General features: G+C 41.3%; 1 protein-coding gene and 1 long non-coding RNA gene across 2 annotated transcripts in view; one reads left to right on the top strand and one right to left on the bottom strand.

Moving 5' to 3' along the window:
• LOC147453072 (uncharacterized) overlaps positions 1–18,076 on the top strand; it is a 113,803-nt gene that overhangs the window by 80,728 nt on the left and 14,999 nt on the right. The gene's annotated exons all lie outside the window — the stretch shown is intronic.
• Positions 10,118–10,781, bottom strand: LOC147453073 (uncharacterized). The gene is made up of 3 exons (XR_015189017.1): positions 10,677–10,781; positions 10,571–10,593; positions 10,118–10,485 (listed from the first exon to the last, which is right to left on the bottom strand). It is a non-coding gene; the product is annotated as an uncharacterized LOC147453073 (long non-coding RNA).

Here is an 18,076-nt window from a genome sequence, read left to right as displayed (position 1 = left end):
AAAAGCATAGTTTTTGCTTCTTGTTGAATTGATCGTATTCTGGCTCGTCTCAAGTTCTCTGGTAAAACACCTTGCTCTATGTATTCCACAGTGTACTTTGCCCACTTGGGAGCTGTTGTGATCATGTTCGATTGGCTTCCCCATGTAGCATTCATGACAAATGGTCCATTCTCTTGTGCAGTTCCCTTTTTGACCACCACTATGAAATCAAACTCGAGTAGTATTAGAAAACCATCGAACGATACGGCCCATATTGCATGGTTTGTTCACTAAGGATAACAATGCATGATGATCCACAAAGACACAAACTTATTGGCAAGAAGGTAATATCTAAAGTTTTTGACACAGTAGATCATTTCCAATCCCTCTCTTTTCGTGGTCATGTAATTTTGTTCCGTGTTGTTGAGTTGTCTACTGGAGTAAAAGATTGGAAAATCCATGTTGTTTTCTCCAGATTGAGCCAAGATACATTTGATAGCGTAAGCTGATGCATCTACATGGACGTGGAAAATCTTGTTCCAGTCAAGAGCTTTCAAATCGAAGGAGAAATAAGTTTCTTTTTCAATTGTTGAAATACTTTTTCACATTCTTCGTTCCATTTGAACTCTGTAATGAGTGCATAGAGAGATTTTGCAATGATCGCGTACATGTAAATGAGCCTGTGATAGTATCCACAATGCCCATGAAGACTTATACCTCTCTAACTTTGTTGATCTTGGAAGAGCAACAATCACTTGTATCTTTGCAAGGTCAGTAGAAATGCCATTTCTAGACACAATATGTCCTAAAATCTTGCCTTATGTTACCATAAAAACACACTTGTCAAGGTTCAGGCAGATAGAATACTTGTCAAGTTTCCAACATATGTGTAAGCTAGCTCTTTCTTTGGCACTTCCAAAACTTTGGCTATTATTCCTCTTATCCCTCAAGAATTAGCACTCGAGTAACTACACTCATGGTTTAAAATATTATGAATTGCAAAGAGTAGTAGAATGGGCTTGATAGGGCTAAGTTGGCATCAGTGTCTATCAAGTGGCTAATAGCTCAATAGTCGTTAAGTCGTAAACAATTCCCTAAAAACTCCATTATTAAGACCATAGTTCTTGATGGTGTCCCTCGTACCCTATAAACAGACATGCAGATCGAGATAATGATCCTAGTCTCACTTACCCTATTGCAATGAAAAACTCCAACCTTTCATAGATTACTCAAGGACCTCTCTTCTTAGGCAAGAAAAGAGTAACCTCAGCTCTGATACCAATGCCAGAGAATCTAATAATACTTTAGATTTAACAAAAGGTTAATTCATGAAAGGGAGAGTTTTCCTTAAGAGAGAGATTAAAGAGGAGACCATAGGTTGTGCCGAGCTGATTTCTTTACACAATTACACATTAAAACACTAAAATCATGCACATAATTCAAAGAGAACACCACAATAAAGATTGACAACTTGCTAAGGACCAAATTTTCTTGGAGCCGCCCCCCTCCAAAAGGTCTTTGCGTTATATTTCTCTCTCAAAGAGAACTTTGATCACAACACAACTTGTGCTCTTTCAGAGCTTTCCTTGAACCAAGAAGATGGTGTTGTTCAAGATTCCATGGTGCAACCCTCCTCCCATTTCCTAAACACCCCAACGAGAAGAAATAACTATGGGATAAGAGGTAGATGAGGGTGAAAGAAGTATTTTTCAAGCAAGAGAATTGGTATTTTGTATGTGCTTACTCAAGGCAAGATCTTAGCATAGCTTAGCACAATAGAATAGTAGAAAATAAGAAGAAAAAGCTTTCACTTGTTTGAATTTGCATAAATAGCCAAGTACTTGAGCATAAAAACCACCTCTTGAGATCCGTGTGACGGAGAAAGAAAGCTTGCATTTTTTTCCACTATTGGAACTTGAGAGAATGAGAACCAGAATGAAAAACATGAGAGAGAGAGAGAGAGAGAAGAATTCAACAAGCCCTTTGTTTTGTATTCTCTGAAACTTTCTTAGAGTAGTGAATTGAAATGCTTACCACATGTACCAATGAGAAAACACTTTAAAATGAAACTCATGCATGCTCAAACACTTGTCTGCATTTGCCAAAGAGTCTCAAATAAAGTGCTTACTGCTTGGACCAATGGAATTCAACATTCAAAAGTGAAACTTTATGCATAAGCTAACACTTATATTCTCCTCACCCTTCCAATCTCATCCCCTCTTCCTTTTGACCTGAAATTGGCAAGGGAACATTCTCACTCACACACACACACACACACACACACACACACACACACACACACACTTGCTAACATCCCAAAAAGTAAGTGCAAGCTACTTTGCACATGTGGCATAGCCAAACTTGGTAAAGAGAGACTAGAGCCAACTTACTAAAAATGGTACAACTGATCTAACCTTAGGCTTTTAGTTTTGCAAATCATTAAATAAAATCCATACTTATCTTGAACGAGCTCGGATGCAAGACCCTTTCAATATGATTTGGAGGCCTTATGAAGTTGCCGTGAGCTAGAGCCTACATGCTAATTTGGGACCTACTAAATTAGAACGGACTTCAGTAAACATAAAACTCAACCTTGGGCTTTAGGGCTTCACCTCCTCTGCAAAACCTTAGCACAGTGCTTTGGAGGTGAAGTTGGTCCCAAAATGTGTTCAATTTAAACCTGCTAAATTTAAACTATGAGTGGCAAGCTGAAAGTTTACCCTAAGACTTTTTGAATTTTATACTTGGAGTCCAATGAACAATTCCATTAAGTGTTCCATCAATTCATACATTCATTCAACATTAACAACAAAACATGCATGGGATAGGCTAGCTTCTTTGTATGCAAGAATGATTTGGTAAAAGTTGCTTACCCATGTAAGGAGCTAGAGTTAAGGGTTATGCATGAGGAGGATGATATGGATGTTTTTCCTATGGGGATCAAAGATCCCAATGAGTAGTTCATCATGATTACTAAGATTATTCCTAATAGTACTCTTGTCCCACTCTTGTGCAGATAGTTCTTGATGCCTTGCCAAATTATTGTCATACTTTTGCCTCCACCGTTAGGCTTGTGATAGAGGATAAAGATTATTACTAAGATTATTCGTGATAGTACTCTTGTCCCACTCTTGTGCAGACAATTCTTGATTGTTTGCCACATTCTTATCATACTTTTTCCTCCATCTTTAGGCTTGTGATAGAGGGTAAAGATGATGTGAAGTTTAATTGTCTTGTCTCTGTATTACTACAAGAGGCCCAATCTAGTAAACTAAGGATTAAGCAAAGTGTTGTTGGACATGTATTTTTGGCTGCACATCAAAAGAAAAATACTATTGTTCCCACTTCTAATGCTTTTGCAAGTAGCAAGCCTTTCCCCATAGTTGTTTCTTCTTAAAACAAAAATAAGTCCAAGAAGTCTAGTGATAAAGGACAATAGAAGCTATAATTCAATTACTATAACGCAAATGCTCATCTCATCAGGCAATTCCCTAGGCTTAAGACTAAAGAGACTCTCTCCTCCCAAAAAAAAAACATCTCGAGATACATGCTCCTCCAATCTCCCAAGAAATGATGATGTAGCACTACTCATAAAGAAAGAGACCTTGCATTTTGCCATGATGCAAGAGCTCACTGTTAAGTTCACTCCCAAACCCTCACCATAGCCATGAAGCTTATACCAAAATAAAGGAAATCGAAACATAATTAGCCCCATACACTCACTAGTAAACAAGGTAAGCATCATCATCACTCAACCCAAGTAGTCATTTCATTGCTCCTCAAGCATGGAAAACTTGGGAGTAGCAAAAGTACACAACGATACTTTGGTGGTGGTGACGAAGAAGCATTATCACACACTCACCATACCTTTGGATCCTCATAGAATATGAGTATGTGCATAAGAATTTTTTTCTTGAAAGTAACTAGTCTATTTATGATAATGGCCTTTTCTCCTCTATGAGGAGAAAGCAGTGACCTTGAGAATCATGTAAGAATAGTCCCATAATTTGGTGGTGGTGGTGACGAAGAAGCATTATCACTCACCATACCTTTGTATCCTCATAAAATATGAGTACTTACATAAGAAAAATTATTTTCTTGTAGGTAACTAGTCCATTTGTGATAATGGCTTGTAGGTAACTAGTCTCTTTGTGATAATGGCTTTCCTCCCTAGGAGGAAAAACGAGTGACCTTGAGAATCAAGTAAGAATAGTCCCATCACAAGAAATGAGCATAGTGCTCAAAAATACTTGTTTATCCTTCACCTATCCCTCAAGCAAAAACTATATAACAGTTATGGAAGGAATCTCCATTTTAATATATAATTATTGAAAAAATAATGGGTATTTTAATAGCTAGATGAATCACTTGACTCATTTGTGCCTCCAAGAGGGAATCACCCCTTGTATGAAAGGACATATGACTTGCAAATAAAAGTCTTTGAAAATCTGATGTTTAAGACTTGTATTGAGTAAATATGGCCCCCTTATTACATATATAATCTTCAATAATAAAAATTATTATACCCCAATCTTATATTTAAGATATTGTATGGTATAGAAGCTGATTTTCATCTTCCCTTCTTATGAAAGTCAGCCCTTTGTATTAAAGATGGTAGATAAGCACTTTTTTTTTTGCCTGTAGGAGGATTTTCCCTTTGATCAAAATGGGGAAATTTTCAAACAATCCATCCTTGGAAGGGAAATTCAATAAGTCTTGCCCAAGATTTGTTCTTCTATAGTATACCATTCATTCAATTGTAGCTAAAATACTCCATGGTTCAAGGGTGATATTAGCTTCATAACCCGACTCTAGATGTTTTAGTAGTTTGTACACTCTTCTAAAACCTTATGGAGATCCATTTTTTATTTAAGTTTTGCATAGAATATGGTTGATTTATCGAGAATAAATGAGCATTGCATGCTTAGTGGGTTAATTATGACTTAATGGATGTTTTATTACTTAAGTAAGACGCCAATGGACTCAACCATAACTCAGACCAAAGATGCAAAAAAAAATATCATTGGTTAACTCAGAAAATCATTACTTACCTTACTCAATGTGTCTAGAGGTAGGAAACTACATAGGAAAGAGAGGGTAGCTAGGGTTTCCCTTGATTGAGGGATTCTTCCACCTAAATAGAGGGAATCAAGGGAGATAATTTGCAATTGTGTAGCCTTTTCCATGAGCTATACAAGTGGCAATAGGTATGTGAACATAATCCTTCTAGATGGCAAAGGGTTTCGCACCTCATGAGATATGCACATCACTAGAAAGGCATGCACATGACCTTGACTAAAGTGGATACACCTGGGAAGGAACAAAGAGTTATTTTCCTTGATAGTCCTCCCCGGGAGAACTCTTTTTGAGTGACAACATGACAACACGAGTAAGTTGACATCATGAAGGCCCTTGAGATAACATGCATCCCCTCAAACAAAAGGTTAGCAAACATAAGGACCAACCAAGAATTCAACAAGGCTATCTCACATAAAAATTCCAACTTGAGGAACAAGCTACAACAACATCACAAGAGCATACGACACCAAAAACTCTAAAAAATAGTATTTGTAGACTCATAGTTGAAATGGGTATTGGGACATTGATCTTCTTCTACTACATGAAGTTTGCCTTTCCTTTGGTGTCTCTCAACTTGTCTTTGTAGCAGCATTTGGATGATGGACAATTCATCTTTCAGCACAAAGGAAAGGGGTTTTTGGTAAATCTATCCTTAATAACATGCCCTAGCTTGCCACATTTATGGCATCTCTGCAACATAGCCCCACTAGTTGAGTCTTCAACATCATCATTAGAGGTATTAAAATTGGAAGTAACCATCTTGTCTACCGTCTCCTTGCTCCTCAAGATCTTCTACTCTTCTTGTGTTGATACAGGACATACTCAAACTTTGGTGTAGGCTACTTCTCTTTGAGGACTGTGTCTAGTTGGTCATAGTCCGTTATCCCCCAACATCCTTAAGTAGCAAACCGGTCTTGTATTTTTCATCAAAAAATACACTTCAAAAGGATCAATTGTGTGCAAATTGATCTTTGATTGATCTCAATCTATTGACAAAGCCAACTATTTCCTATCCATTTTCTAACCTTAAGCTAACCTTCAAGCAAGTCCTGGAGTTCTAAACCTTTTCCCAAAAGATTCTTTCCATCTTTTCTCAATAATACCTTAATGAAGAAGTATAATCTAATTTCTGAGTAGTGTTGCCATCTCTATGTTTAATCTCTAAGGTATTGGACATGATATGCACGCATCCATTGCACACAAGCTAGCCAACCCAACTAGTCCAATTGCTTGCCCCATTACCTTGTCGTGTGTGCTCATAAGCCTTGTTACTCTAATTAAGTCTCAATCAATGTTTGGGAAAATTGTGTTTGGTTTTTGTCTCATTGGCTATATTTGAGGTAGATGTACCTTTTTTGGAAATATGAGCCACGTATGTGCCCACCTGATAGGCTGGCATGAGGTGGGAGGCATGTTCTTAGGATTTCCCAACATATAGCATACACATTCCTATTGAATCATCCCTCATCAGTTCCTTTAACACTCAAGGATCGACCAAATTTCTAATGGCTCAATCCAGATATTTTAGATTTTGGCCAAGAATACTTTCAACATATTGTAAGCTCATCAATTGAGTCACGGACTTGGGTAGCAATCCCACAAAAATGCATCATAGTGATGGCTCCTTGAGGGTAGTACTACACATTGCACAAGCTTAAGAAAATGAGTAAGAAACTCCTTTGAGAAGGTGGCCAAGTGATGATTGTGATTGTGTTGGCCACATGTGACCTCACTTATTGAGATTCGGAAAGAAGAGGCTAGAATTCAGTGCGACAAGGGTCGATGGCCTCTCACTCCGTACTTGATTGAAGACACTCTTTGCATAGCTAAACCTTTAAGCAAGATTTCAACAAGTCATGGCAGCAAAAGAGAGTTACTTAGGCATAAATTGTATGCCTGGTTTCTCCATCATATGGGCCTTCATATTTTTCTCACATGCATAGATCACAAGAATGTTTCTTAGCACAAGCTTCTAAAAATATATATCTTGCTAGTTGAGAATGCAATACCCACATTAAGGGATGATGTAAGAAAGGTGCTTAAATTCTTGGCCATGAATTTGTATTGAGGGACCAATACAAGTACCTCATGTTCCTTGGGATCCCTTAATGCCGAATGGACACCATGCATTCCCTTAGAATAAAATCCATTAAAACAATCAAATGTTTTTCACTTGTTGGCATGAGCTATGCTATGCACAAGCTTCCAAACCACTAGTGGTGTCTTTCCATGATGTAATTAAGCCAACATTCTTCCATTTATTGTGGTGTGCTAAGATTATTTTTCCTATGATTGTCACTAGCTATTTCACAGTGGTTGATAGCCCCTCTATCATCTTTAAGTTTGCAAACTTAGCGTAGTGGATTACAAAAAAGAGATCATAATGCCTTTGCATGAGGAAACTAAGAAGAAATACATTGAGGTGGTGTCCAAAGAAATCGGCAAATATAGATAAAACTCCTATGTTGGAGCGTATTGTACTCTTAGATAGAGTAAATGAGTTTTTAGAGAAGGAAATTAAGTTAGCAGGCATGTGCTTTAAGGAAAGAGAATAGACTATTATACTCTACATTTCAAGAAAACCAAGCATAATCAATCAACTCCTATTATTACCATCTTTAAGAACATTAAAGCTTACATGGTGTGTAAGGTAAGGTGCTTTATAGATCACGTAAAGGTATATGGATTTAAAGGGCATGCATACATTGCAAGGTATCAAGATTTAGATCAAGTCATTGTCTAAATATCCAACTTAATATTAGAAATGAAGACAATGCGTTATATGCACTACTTGTGATGGAGAAATTACAATCATTCCCGTCCCCCCCCCCAAAAAAGAACACATATCATTGACCACACATTCATGTTGTGGAAACTCCATTTCAACACTTCACACTTCATTTCATGTTATCCTAAATTATGCGAGGAATGTCCCATAGCTAGTATCACGTGGATAGACCATGCACTTTTATATTGCATGGCCTGTCTATATGATGCTACCCATGGAGGAGACTTTTATTTATCTCAAGTTAAGATCTCAAAAGATCTCAATTCACCAAAAAAAAAAAATGTTCCATTCAAGTCGCATATGAAGACATGCTCTCCATGCTCAAAATGAAGAAAAAACATAATATTTTTTTCCATTAAAAAGTCATATATTCATACTTATATCAATTGTCTACTTATGGTCATAATTTTCCTAAAGGGCTTCTAGTTTTGTAAATGGCATTGACTCTCATGATGGGAATGGTCTTCCAAAAGATCAAGTGAACGAAAGCATATTTTATATAGATGATCAAGTAGGTTTTTTTAAGGTTCTATTTTTATCTCTATTACTCATATTTCTTGAAAAGTATGAAACAAACACACCAAATTTAATCGAACTTAGCAATACTACCATGAAAAACAAAGGCAAGGAGAAACTTAATGATTTAAAAAACGCTTTCAAGCATTTCCAAATGACAAGCTTCAAGAAAAATAGGTGTTATTCTCTCATTGTAACAAAAGTTTGTAATAGGTGTTATTCTCTCATTGTAACAAAAGTATAAACAACAATTTTTATTCAAAGTATGAGTTTTGCTATGGTTTTGTTGCTTTGAAAGTTTTTGTATAAAAATATACGCAAAAACTATTTCTAACCAAATAATATTATATGCATTTAAAAAAGTATTTCTAACATTATCTCACGATGGCCTCTTAGACTTTTGATTTTAGCATGTATGATAAAGAGTTAAACCCATAAAGAATATCCCCTTAGAATTGTGCCTAAGGTTTCCAACATTAAGGACCATAAACCTAACAATTAGTGACTTTAAAAAAACAAAATTTTGATGCAAATTTTCGTTAATCTTTCTTTAAAATGTCATGCAATCTATTTGCACGTAGAGAATGTATAATGTTGGATTATGAGCGCATGCATGGATGCACACGCGCACACTTGCCACAAAGATAAGCAAGAGGTTTTATTACATAACCAAAATTTGACATTAAAATATCATCCTTTTTTTTGCAATCACTAAGACCCCCCAATCTCGAAAAAATATAAATCTTTTCAAAACATCTTAAGTGCATAAGTGAAGGTGAGTCAAGAAAATGAAAAGACACATGAAAGTGGAAAATCAAAAGACTTTTTGAATCCATATAAAGAGAGGTGGTTGAGTACACATTGTACATGTGTTTTTGTTCTCCTCTATTTTTCCTTCAACGTTTTCTTCTCTTTAGAGTGTCTTTGCACTATGCAGGTAGTGAATAAATATATATTTTTGCTTGAGAGTCATTGGCATAATTATTGAGTTTTTGTGAGCAACGAGCACAACCGTATTACGCCAAGAATTCTATGATGTTGGTGAGTTATGCATGATAACTATCAAACAAGATGCCTTTTCTTTGTTTTAATTCACGGCTTCTTCGGTTTTAAATCCATAGATTCACTTAAATCATAGCTTTACAATAAAACAAATTCCCAAAATTTGCTCGCTTTCGACATTCCTCCTCTGTTTCAAATATGGAAGAGCATGAAAACTAGGCATTTTTTGTATATTTTAAGCTTCATGTATAACAGATAAGACTTTTAAAGAGCTTCTTGTTAATCCCCACTCACATAATTTATGTTCAAAAATGGTCTCAAAATTAGGTAGCCCCCATGTAAACACAGTGCGCACATACGGTAGTCCTTTACCGCATACCTTCCTACACAAACCCATACATGAGCTGCAATTACTTTAACTCTTTCTCAATGACGTATTTCAAATTTATACTGGTCAACATTTTCCCCAACAAACATGTTGGCCACATTGTTTGTGATGAAGTTTACAAAAGCAATGAATAAAAAACTTTGATAGACCTGTAAGTGAAAGAGTTATGTGACTCGCAGACTCTGAGAGCACTTATTCAGCCTGCACCACACACCGGGGCCGCGGCTAAAGCGCTGTGGGCCTTCTGAGGGATCAAAAGACAAAACGCTATTATACTTTTTGTTCATGGAATGTTTTTTGCCAGAAGTGAAGGGCTTTCATCTTGTGAAGCAAAAACTGGTCGAGGCTCCCATAAACACTCAAAGTAAATGAACTGATGCGTGATTTAAACTCATCAATCTTGCATTTGTCACAGAACTTTTTGTACAAATCAGCTGATGCTTTTATCAAGGTGAAGTCTATGCACACCTTAGTGTACATCTCAAAGAATAAGGCAACTTCCTGCTTATTCATGTAGGTGTCAAAGCAAGTGGCCTCTTTTCAAGCTTGAAAGATTTACTATTTAGAGCTTAAAAAAATTCATCATATAAAAGACTACACCCTTGTTGTGGCACAAAAAATTAATACTTTCTGATTTAGGCACCTATCTACATTTGCAAAAGCTTACTACCCACATATATGCATGCACGATTCTTCGAGGCCAAGAAAAGCACAAATGGTTTTTGGAGAAGGCCTGCAACAACGAAAACAAACATTGGCGACCATACAAAAGAAAAACAAGATTGAAAGACTTTACAACAATCAGTGTAAAAGCTTACTATCAAAAGCTTCATGGCGAGGCCTGCAACATGATCACACAAATATCAGAGGCAAAATTGTTAACAAATCAAGGAATCGTTGATTTCGAAAGATGTAAGTGCTCACAACAACAATCGCAACCCAACACAGTTTATCCAGCCCATCTGAAAGTTCTATGTATGGCTCCGCCCGGGAGGGTGATGGATTCAGCTTTGCTGTCCGGATTACTCACAACCGGTTTCACACCCTGTAACTTAATAGGTTTCGCTGTTTCTTCTGCAACATCACATTATAACATTGCTTCTTCCATATAGCAAAGTTATGGGCACCTTCAAGCTTGCGAATGTGCAACAAATTGCCACTTTCACTGCTAGAAGCCATTCTGAGTGATTGCAAACACTGGAGACCCTGTTTTGCCGACCTAAACACGCCCAAATGTGCGCAATGGGCAAAAACAGCTTGCTGTTACAGAAAAACAGCGAACAAATTCACGCGAAATCACCCCAAAACGGCGTACATTCACTGCCAAACCCTTACCAAGGTTCCACAAGGTGTTACATCATTTGCTTGCTGAAATTCCCTGTTTTAGGGCAAAAATCAGACCTGTAAACACCTGTTTGCTGAATTTTCAGAACCTCGTTGGTGGAAACACCTGTAAGATTGACCTGTGAGACTTGCCCTAATGAAATTGCATCAAATTGACCCCGAAATTGGTCAATTTCAGCAGAAATAGGCTGCTGTTCGCCAGTTTTTGAAACCCTAATTTTGGGGAAACTGTCACCGGAGGTCGATTCTACACGGTGAGAGGATCCCTTCGCGACAGAGTTGATCGAAAACGGTTGAATATCCTTCCCGCAGCGAGCAAAAACAGAATTCTGATCTGTGTTGCGAAGATGGCTCTCTTGGAAACTCTAAAGCTCTGATACCATGTGTGGGGGAGCAGGAGAGAGAGCCTACTTGCTGTCCTATGCAATGAGAGTGAAGGGGAAGGAGAGAGAGGCGCTGTAGAAGCACACGCAGAGAAAGGCGTGAGAGAGAGAGAGAGCTCGTTGAAATCTGGGAAAAAACCACGCTATTCATTTTGGGCTTCATTTTTGAGTATATGAGTAAGTGACTAGGGGGCCATTCACACTTGGGCCCCCTCACTTATAAGTCTTTTAACTTATAAGTTAGTAAATACAAGGCACTTAGGCCTTTATTCCCTAACAGGCATCTCTGATCCTTGTACCGCATGACTCTAGCGAAAGGTCCAAAGCCCTCTCTGAACAAGCAATGGAAGCGGTCTCGTATCTCGTAGTAGACGGGGCAGTGGCATGTGTAGTGCAACTCTGTCTCAGGCTCGATGTCACACAGGGGGCATGTCCTAGCCTCTGCTGGTATTCCGTTGTATCTCCCGGTCTCGATCTGCAGCTGGTGTGAAGATGTGCGAATCTGGCCAATAGCACATCGTATTCCATGAGACAAGTGGGTGTCCATGTAGCTGGGCCTCGTCACAAAACCATCCTCCGTAAGCTGGATGAGATGCTCTCTGTAGAAAGCCTTCTTCGTGCCTAGCTCTTGTGCTGGTTGTATCCATGTCCTCTTGGTGTCTAGCTGAGTCAAATCTTGGCGAATGAGTCTGGTTACCTCGGACTGTGTAAGAGTCAGAGAGGGCGCATCCAGTGAGTACTAGAAGGGGGGCAATTTGTTTATGCTGAACCCATGCATCTGAAACCATGATGTCATCTCCCCGTACCAGCATGCTGTATCTCCTTGCATGGCTAACTGTCAAGAGGACTCAAGTGCAAGGCGTGCATATCTGTCTATGGGAAGTTCCCATATGCGGTGCATGAAGGAGACAGATCTCGTGAGCGCCTCAACCACCAGTGGGGGGGCAGCTAGCTCTGCTCGTACAATAGCATGTGGTATTGAAGCCTTGGCTCTAATGAGCCGCGAGATCATAGAGACTAGAGGCTTCTCCATGTCCCCCCATCCATCCCTGCGGCCCGTCCTCCCATGATGATCCAGTGAAGGTCCCCAAATCATAGTTACCAGGAATGGGAAACCGGAACGAGGAATGCAGAACGGCAACTGCCATAAAACACCATTCCCTGTTACGAGTACTCACATTTGAAACGCGGAACGGGGATTCGGAACGGGAACTTAGAATGGAAACGGGGAACGGAGACCTGAAAACGGTCATTCCTTGTTACTATGCCCCAAATCTCAGCTCCATAAAGCAATGCAGAAGCCACCAGAGTGTCAAAGAGCCAGAGCTTCGTCCGAGGCTCCTGAAAGTGAACCTGTGAACACATCCTTTCCAATCTACCCAATGCTGCATGGGCTCTGGTCAATCTAGTCTCTGCTGCCCTCCTTAATGAAAATGCTGGCCCACTAAAAACCACTCCAAGGTAAGTGTAAGCATCTGTATACTCCACCTTCTCCTGGCTGTATGTGAAGCCAGGCGCTGATCTCCGAATCCACTGTGGGGTGGTATTAAATACCATGACCTTGGTTTTACCAAGGTTGACGGACAAACCACTTTCCTGGGCAAACCTATGCAAAGCATCCAAGTGACGTTGCATCCCCTCCGGAGAGTTGGAGATCAACACAATATCATCAGCATATAACAATAGTGGAATCCATGTCCCTACCAGCTGTGCACCTCTATCACCATCTCTCTCAATGTAGTCAGAAACCTCATCTACATACATACCAGATAGAGTAGGAGAGAGCGGGCAGCCCTGCTTCACCCCAATAGTGGAGTAAACCAGTGTGGATAGACCCTCCGGGGTGCGTACATGCCCCACTACTGACCTGTATAATGCCATGACCCCCCAAATGAGCTCTTTGGGTACTCCCATCTGCTGTAATCTGCGCATCAATCTAGCTCTGGGCACTGTGTCAAATGCTTTGCGGAAATCCACAAAGCTACAATAGATCCGTCTCCCATGCGCTCTGCTCTCCTCAATGATGGCTCTGAGTGTCAAGATATGGTCTAGAGTAGAAGAACCCCTCCTGAAACCTGCCTGCCTGGCTGCGCGTATCCCCTCCCTCTCTGCCCATCTACTCAGCTGCTGCTCAAGAATAGATGCGTACAACCGTGCCAATGTGTGTCCAATCATGATAGCCCAGTCTCCATGGGGTCTCTCGACTTGAAGATGGGTACAATAGTAGATAGGCTCCAAGTATCAGGCAAGCCCTCACACATGGCACGGTTAAACATAACCGCTAGAAGCTCTGCTAGTAAATCTCTGGCATGCGTGAAATGCTCAGCCACTAGGCCATCATGATCATATGCTCTCCCAGTCCTCATCCTGTCAATGCCCCTACACTAAAGAAAACGGGCATATTCCTTGGAGATGACCTCACTCTCACACTGCTGGCGCATATGAGAGAGGTAATGCCAGAGATTCAAGCGGCAAGGGAGAAGGGAAAGACGGCCTTCTACAGAGATGGCCGAGTGGTGAATATAGAGCGGCGCTCCACATGACGGTGCGAGACCTATGGGACCACACTCAAAGTTGCCACCTGGAATGGCATGGATCTATGCGCCTTGATGTGGGTGCCTTTGAGGATAGTTTTACGGGAAGAGACATCGTCTTCTACTTTGAGACACATCAGGCACCGGGGCAATCTATGCCTCATATTAATGGATATAGATGGGAGACAGCTTGTAGACAGGAGACACGATCAGAGCACAGAGGGCGGGGCTCAGGAGGAGTGGCAGTGTATTCAGGGAGGAGTTGTAGCCATTGATACATATAGCCCGCAGGGATGAGCAAGCTAGGTACATGTGGGTGAGATTGAGAGCGGAGACAAGCAGATATCTTTACATTGCTATTTGCTACTTTCCCCCGAGTACGTCAGTGTATGCACCACCCAGAGGACAGTCCCCCTTCTCTATTCTGGATGATGACATATGGGAGTTCTCTAGAGATGGTGACATCATCATTCTAGGGGATTTCGATGCTAGGACTGCCCATCATCAGATATTATTTTATGATACTTCAGAGGAGATGCTGAGAGAGTTGGATGTTGCAGAGACGGGCCTATCCAGACTATCACAGGATGGAGAACACAGAGAGTATGGACGACACGTGATAGACATGGGGACTGCACATGGATTGGTCATCTTGAATGGCCTACAGAGATTTCCCGCTGCTGGGGTTTTTACGTGCTTTCCACACAGACATGGAGCCAGCACAGTGGATTATGTCATGGCACAGCCGAGCCTCATCTCTAGTATCCAGGACCTTACGGTTGGACCCAGACCTGTTGGTGTGGCAGTGGATCATGCTCTTGTGTCGCTGACCATTTCTTTTCAGTTTAGTGTAGCACACAGGCGACGGGCAGCAGCCCCTACTCGCTACACCTTTACACGGGAGACGGACTCTGTATACATAGATGGGATCTACAGACGCCTGTGCACAGAGGATCCAGGGCGACCTCTGGAGGAGCTTACTACTATACTGACACATACACTACATGATGCAGCAACAGAGGCATACCCACATACCCAACCTGAGCAGAGAAGCCGTTCGGGAAGCATGCCCTAGAATAGCTGGTATGATGAGGAATGCTGGGACACTAGAGCTAGACTTCAGAAGGAGGTGCTTTTGGGGGACATCACTCACAGGCAGTCACAGATTGACTTCCGACGCCTAGTGCGGCGGAAGAAGAGGGCTTTTTTGGCTCGCCTAGAGCAGGATCTATACCAGATATTCTTGAGTCAGGACTCACGTGAGGCATGGAGGTTCTTTCATGAGCACTCCCCTCCCCCTGCCATTACTTCTACAGAGGCGTGGGGCCAGTATGCATCATCTTTGTACACAGTTCCTGAGCAGCCCCCCCTTCCCGACCCCCCCATAAACACAATCGTGAGTGTTGACTTAGCTTAGCACAAGCTCACCATAGACAAGCATGTAGTGCAAAATGAGTTGTTGTTTATTGATTCAAGAAATGAGCTTTAAGTAGCTCTACAGCCTTGCACCACAGTATGTGGGATAAATCCACTCTCCTCTCCTTGACTCACACCTTAGGACAAAGCTCACACTTTACAATCCTCCCCTTGAGGTTTGGACTAAGACAAGATACTGAAGATGCATGATCCACACAGGCTAACAAAATCCACATAGGATGGTGATATGCACACAGGAAAATAAAGTCCACACAGGATGGTAAAATCCACACAAAAAGATCCACAAAGGATAGTGATGTCCACACAGGATGATAATCTGGTATCCACACAAGAAAAAAAGTCCTCCCCTACAAGTAGAGAGTCTGCATCTTCAAAATGGGTCTTCATAAAAGACAACGCTGCTATCGTCTTCGTCCTTTTTGTCTTCTACTATGTGAGCTGATCCTCTGTCAGGTCTCTTGCCTTTGTTGCTTCTGCTGTTGCTTTCAACTGCTTCATGGTCTGACTTTGTATCCTCCCCTCGAACGAGTACTTCTGTCCCCCTTTTGTGGTACAATCAGGCTTTATTCCATGCGTCATAATGACATGCAACAATATGCTAAAATATCCTATGAAAAGGTTTATGCAAAATTAATGCTCTCTTCCATCTTGGTTATACACTGAGAGCCCAAGCATGCGGTGTTTCTCATACAATTTGTCACAAAGTTTTCACACATGGAGGATTTTAGCAATTTGGAGACTCTCCAATGCCAATGTCTATCCCATTACAAAAGCACATAATGTCATCCATGTAGACAAATACAATTACATACATTGCAAGAAGTTGTGCTTGGCTGCAAGATTTCAATTTTAATATCGTTTTAATAAAATGTGAAGTACCTCTTCACTCGAGGTGAAGTCACCCTTCACAGCCTTGAGTTCTTCTTTGATGATTGGAATCTACCCTTGGACTGGAGATCCCGTATTGCTTCAGGTTTTGAGATAGCCAAATAAAAGCTTTTTGAAGTTCTTCGGACAAGAATTGTTGAGATCAAAGCCTTTGGTTGCTTTTGGAAGATGGTCTTGAGTGGTTGCTTGGTGATCTCTTGAGGCCGTGGGAATGGTTGCTTTTGTGGGGCACCAATTAATTCGAGGCTTGGGAGACCTGGCCACACAGTGGGAACAATGCCTTATAACAAGCTTGGGGCTTTGAGCCTCTGGGAATTGCTGCTCCGTGGGAGCAGGGGCTTAAAAGGCCTTGAAAATTTACTTGCCTTGGAGCTTTGAGGCTGGGAGCAGCGCGGGAAGCCGGGCTAGTGCCAATGGGCAAGGGGGCACGTCGGGCAGGCCGGGCACCTACCGGGCAAGCACGGGCAGGCGCCTTTTGGGCAGGCGCATAAGCCAGCGCGTCAAGCGTGGGACTCTCCCCCAGCGGACCCGCGGTCTTCACAAAAAGTTGATTTGAATGCCGTTTTCGGGTCCACCCGTCTTGCCCAACTTGGGTATGGCAATTTGAACCCCGGACCCCACAAGCCAAGAATGGCTTTACTAATTTGAGCTAGCCACCAAGCCCACAAGCTTGGTCGTGGAAAGGCTCCGGAAAATAAACTCTTAAGCTCAATTCGACAGGCACAAACTCACACACACACACCTATTTTTAGGAAATTTTGAGGATAGCTTTAATGGAGTTCTCGGGCTCGGTTTCCAGAGCTTGAAGGCTCCACTAAGAGCTTGCGTCGAGCACTTCGAGATGAGGTTAATGTTGTTAGGCAATTGCGAAAATGGAGAGATTAATTGGAGGTGCAAATCACTAGAAAATTGACACAAAAGTGACTTAAAAATGCAAAAAATTGGATGCTAATCTTCTCCCTAATCAAACCTATCTAGCCATGGAGGGTAGTGGCCTCTTGGGTGTGCCAAGGACATGCCCACACACAACTAGATTAAGGCCTAATTAGTGAGATGCAACTAGTCATGAAGAATGTTAATGGGCCGTGATAATGAAATGCTAATCCATCTAATGGAGATGCTAATGAGTGAGAGAGAGAGAGAGAGAGAGAGAGAGAGAGAGAGAGAGAGAGAGAGAGAGAGAGAGAGAGAGAGAGAGAGAGAGAGAGAGAAATGAAATGTTATATTAACGTCTTCAAAAGGCCATAGTGACCTATGAGACCAGAAATACAAGGTGGTGGATCTGATACAAAGTCATAGTAACAAAATAACAACAGTACAAAACAAAGATATATACTATGGGATCCTAGACTGGTGGATGTGAACTAAGCAAAAACTAAGCAAAAATGGGCTGAGTCACAAGAGATCTAGCATCGGTCGTTGGCGAATCTCATCAATTTCCTCCATGGTTAGTAGTCTGACCGGGCGTCATGCATGCTTGGCCAGCGTGCTCCGAATCTTCTGACGTAGCCTCCGTTGATGCTGTGTAGTCCTCCGCAGTCGTGGGCGCCTGGATTTCCCCAGTTCAATCGCTCGGTCGATTAGTGTGCCTCTGGTGTGAGACGAGGGGGAGCTCTGCTGTGGGAGTGGCTCTTGCGGCTGTCCCGTGTCTGCTTTGAAGAAGTCTGTGATCCGTCTTTGAGACTGGCTAGCCTCGCCATTCATTAGGCTATCTCTGTGTATGCGCAGCTCGAGCAAG

Source organism: Adiantum capillus-veneris, chromosome 8, assembly GCF_014529385.1.
Source record: "Adiantum capillus-veneris isolate H3 chromosome 8, ASM1452938v2, whole genome shotgun sequence".
NCBI classification, from domain to species: Eukaryota; Viridiplantae; Streptophyta; class Polypodiopsida; order Polypodiales; family Pteridaceae; genus Adiantum; species Adiantum capillus-veneris.
Note: the sequence above shows the minus strand (reverse complement) of the source record. Positions and strands in the feature narration are given on the sequence as shown.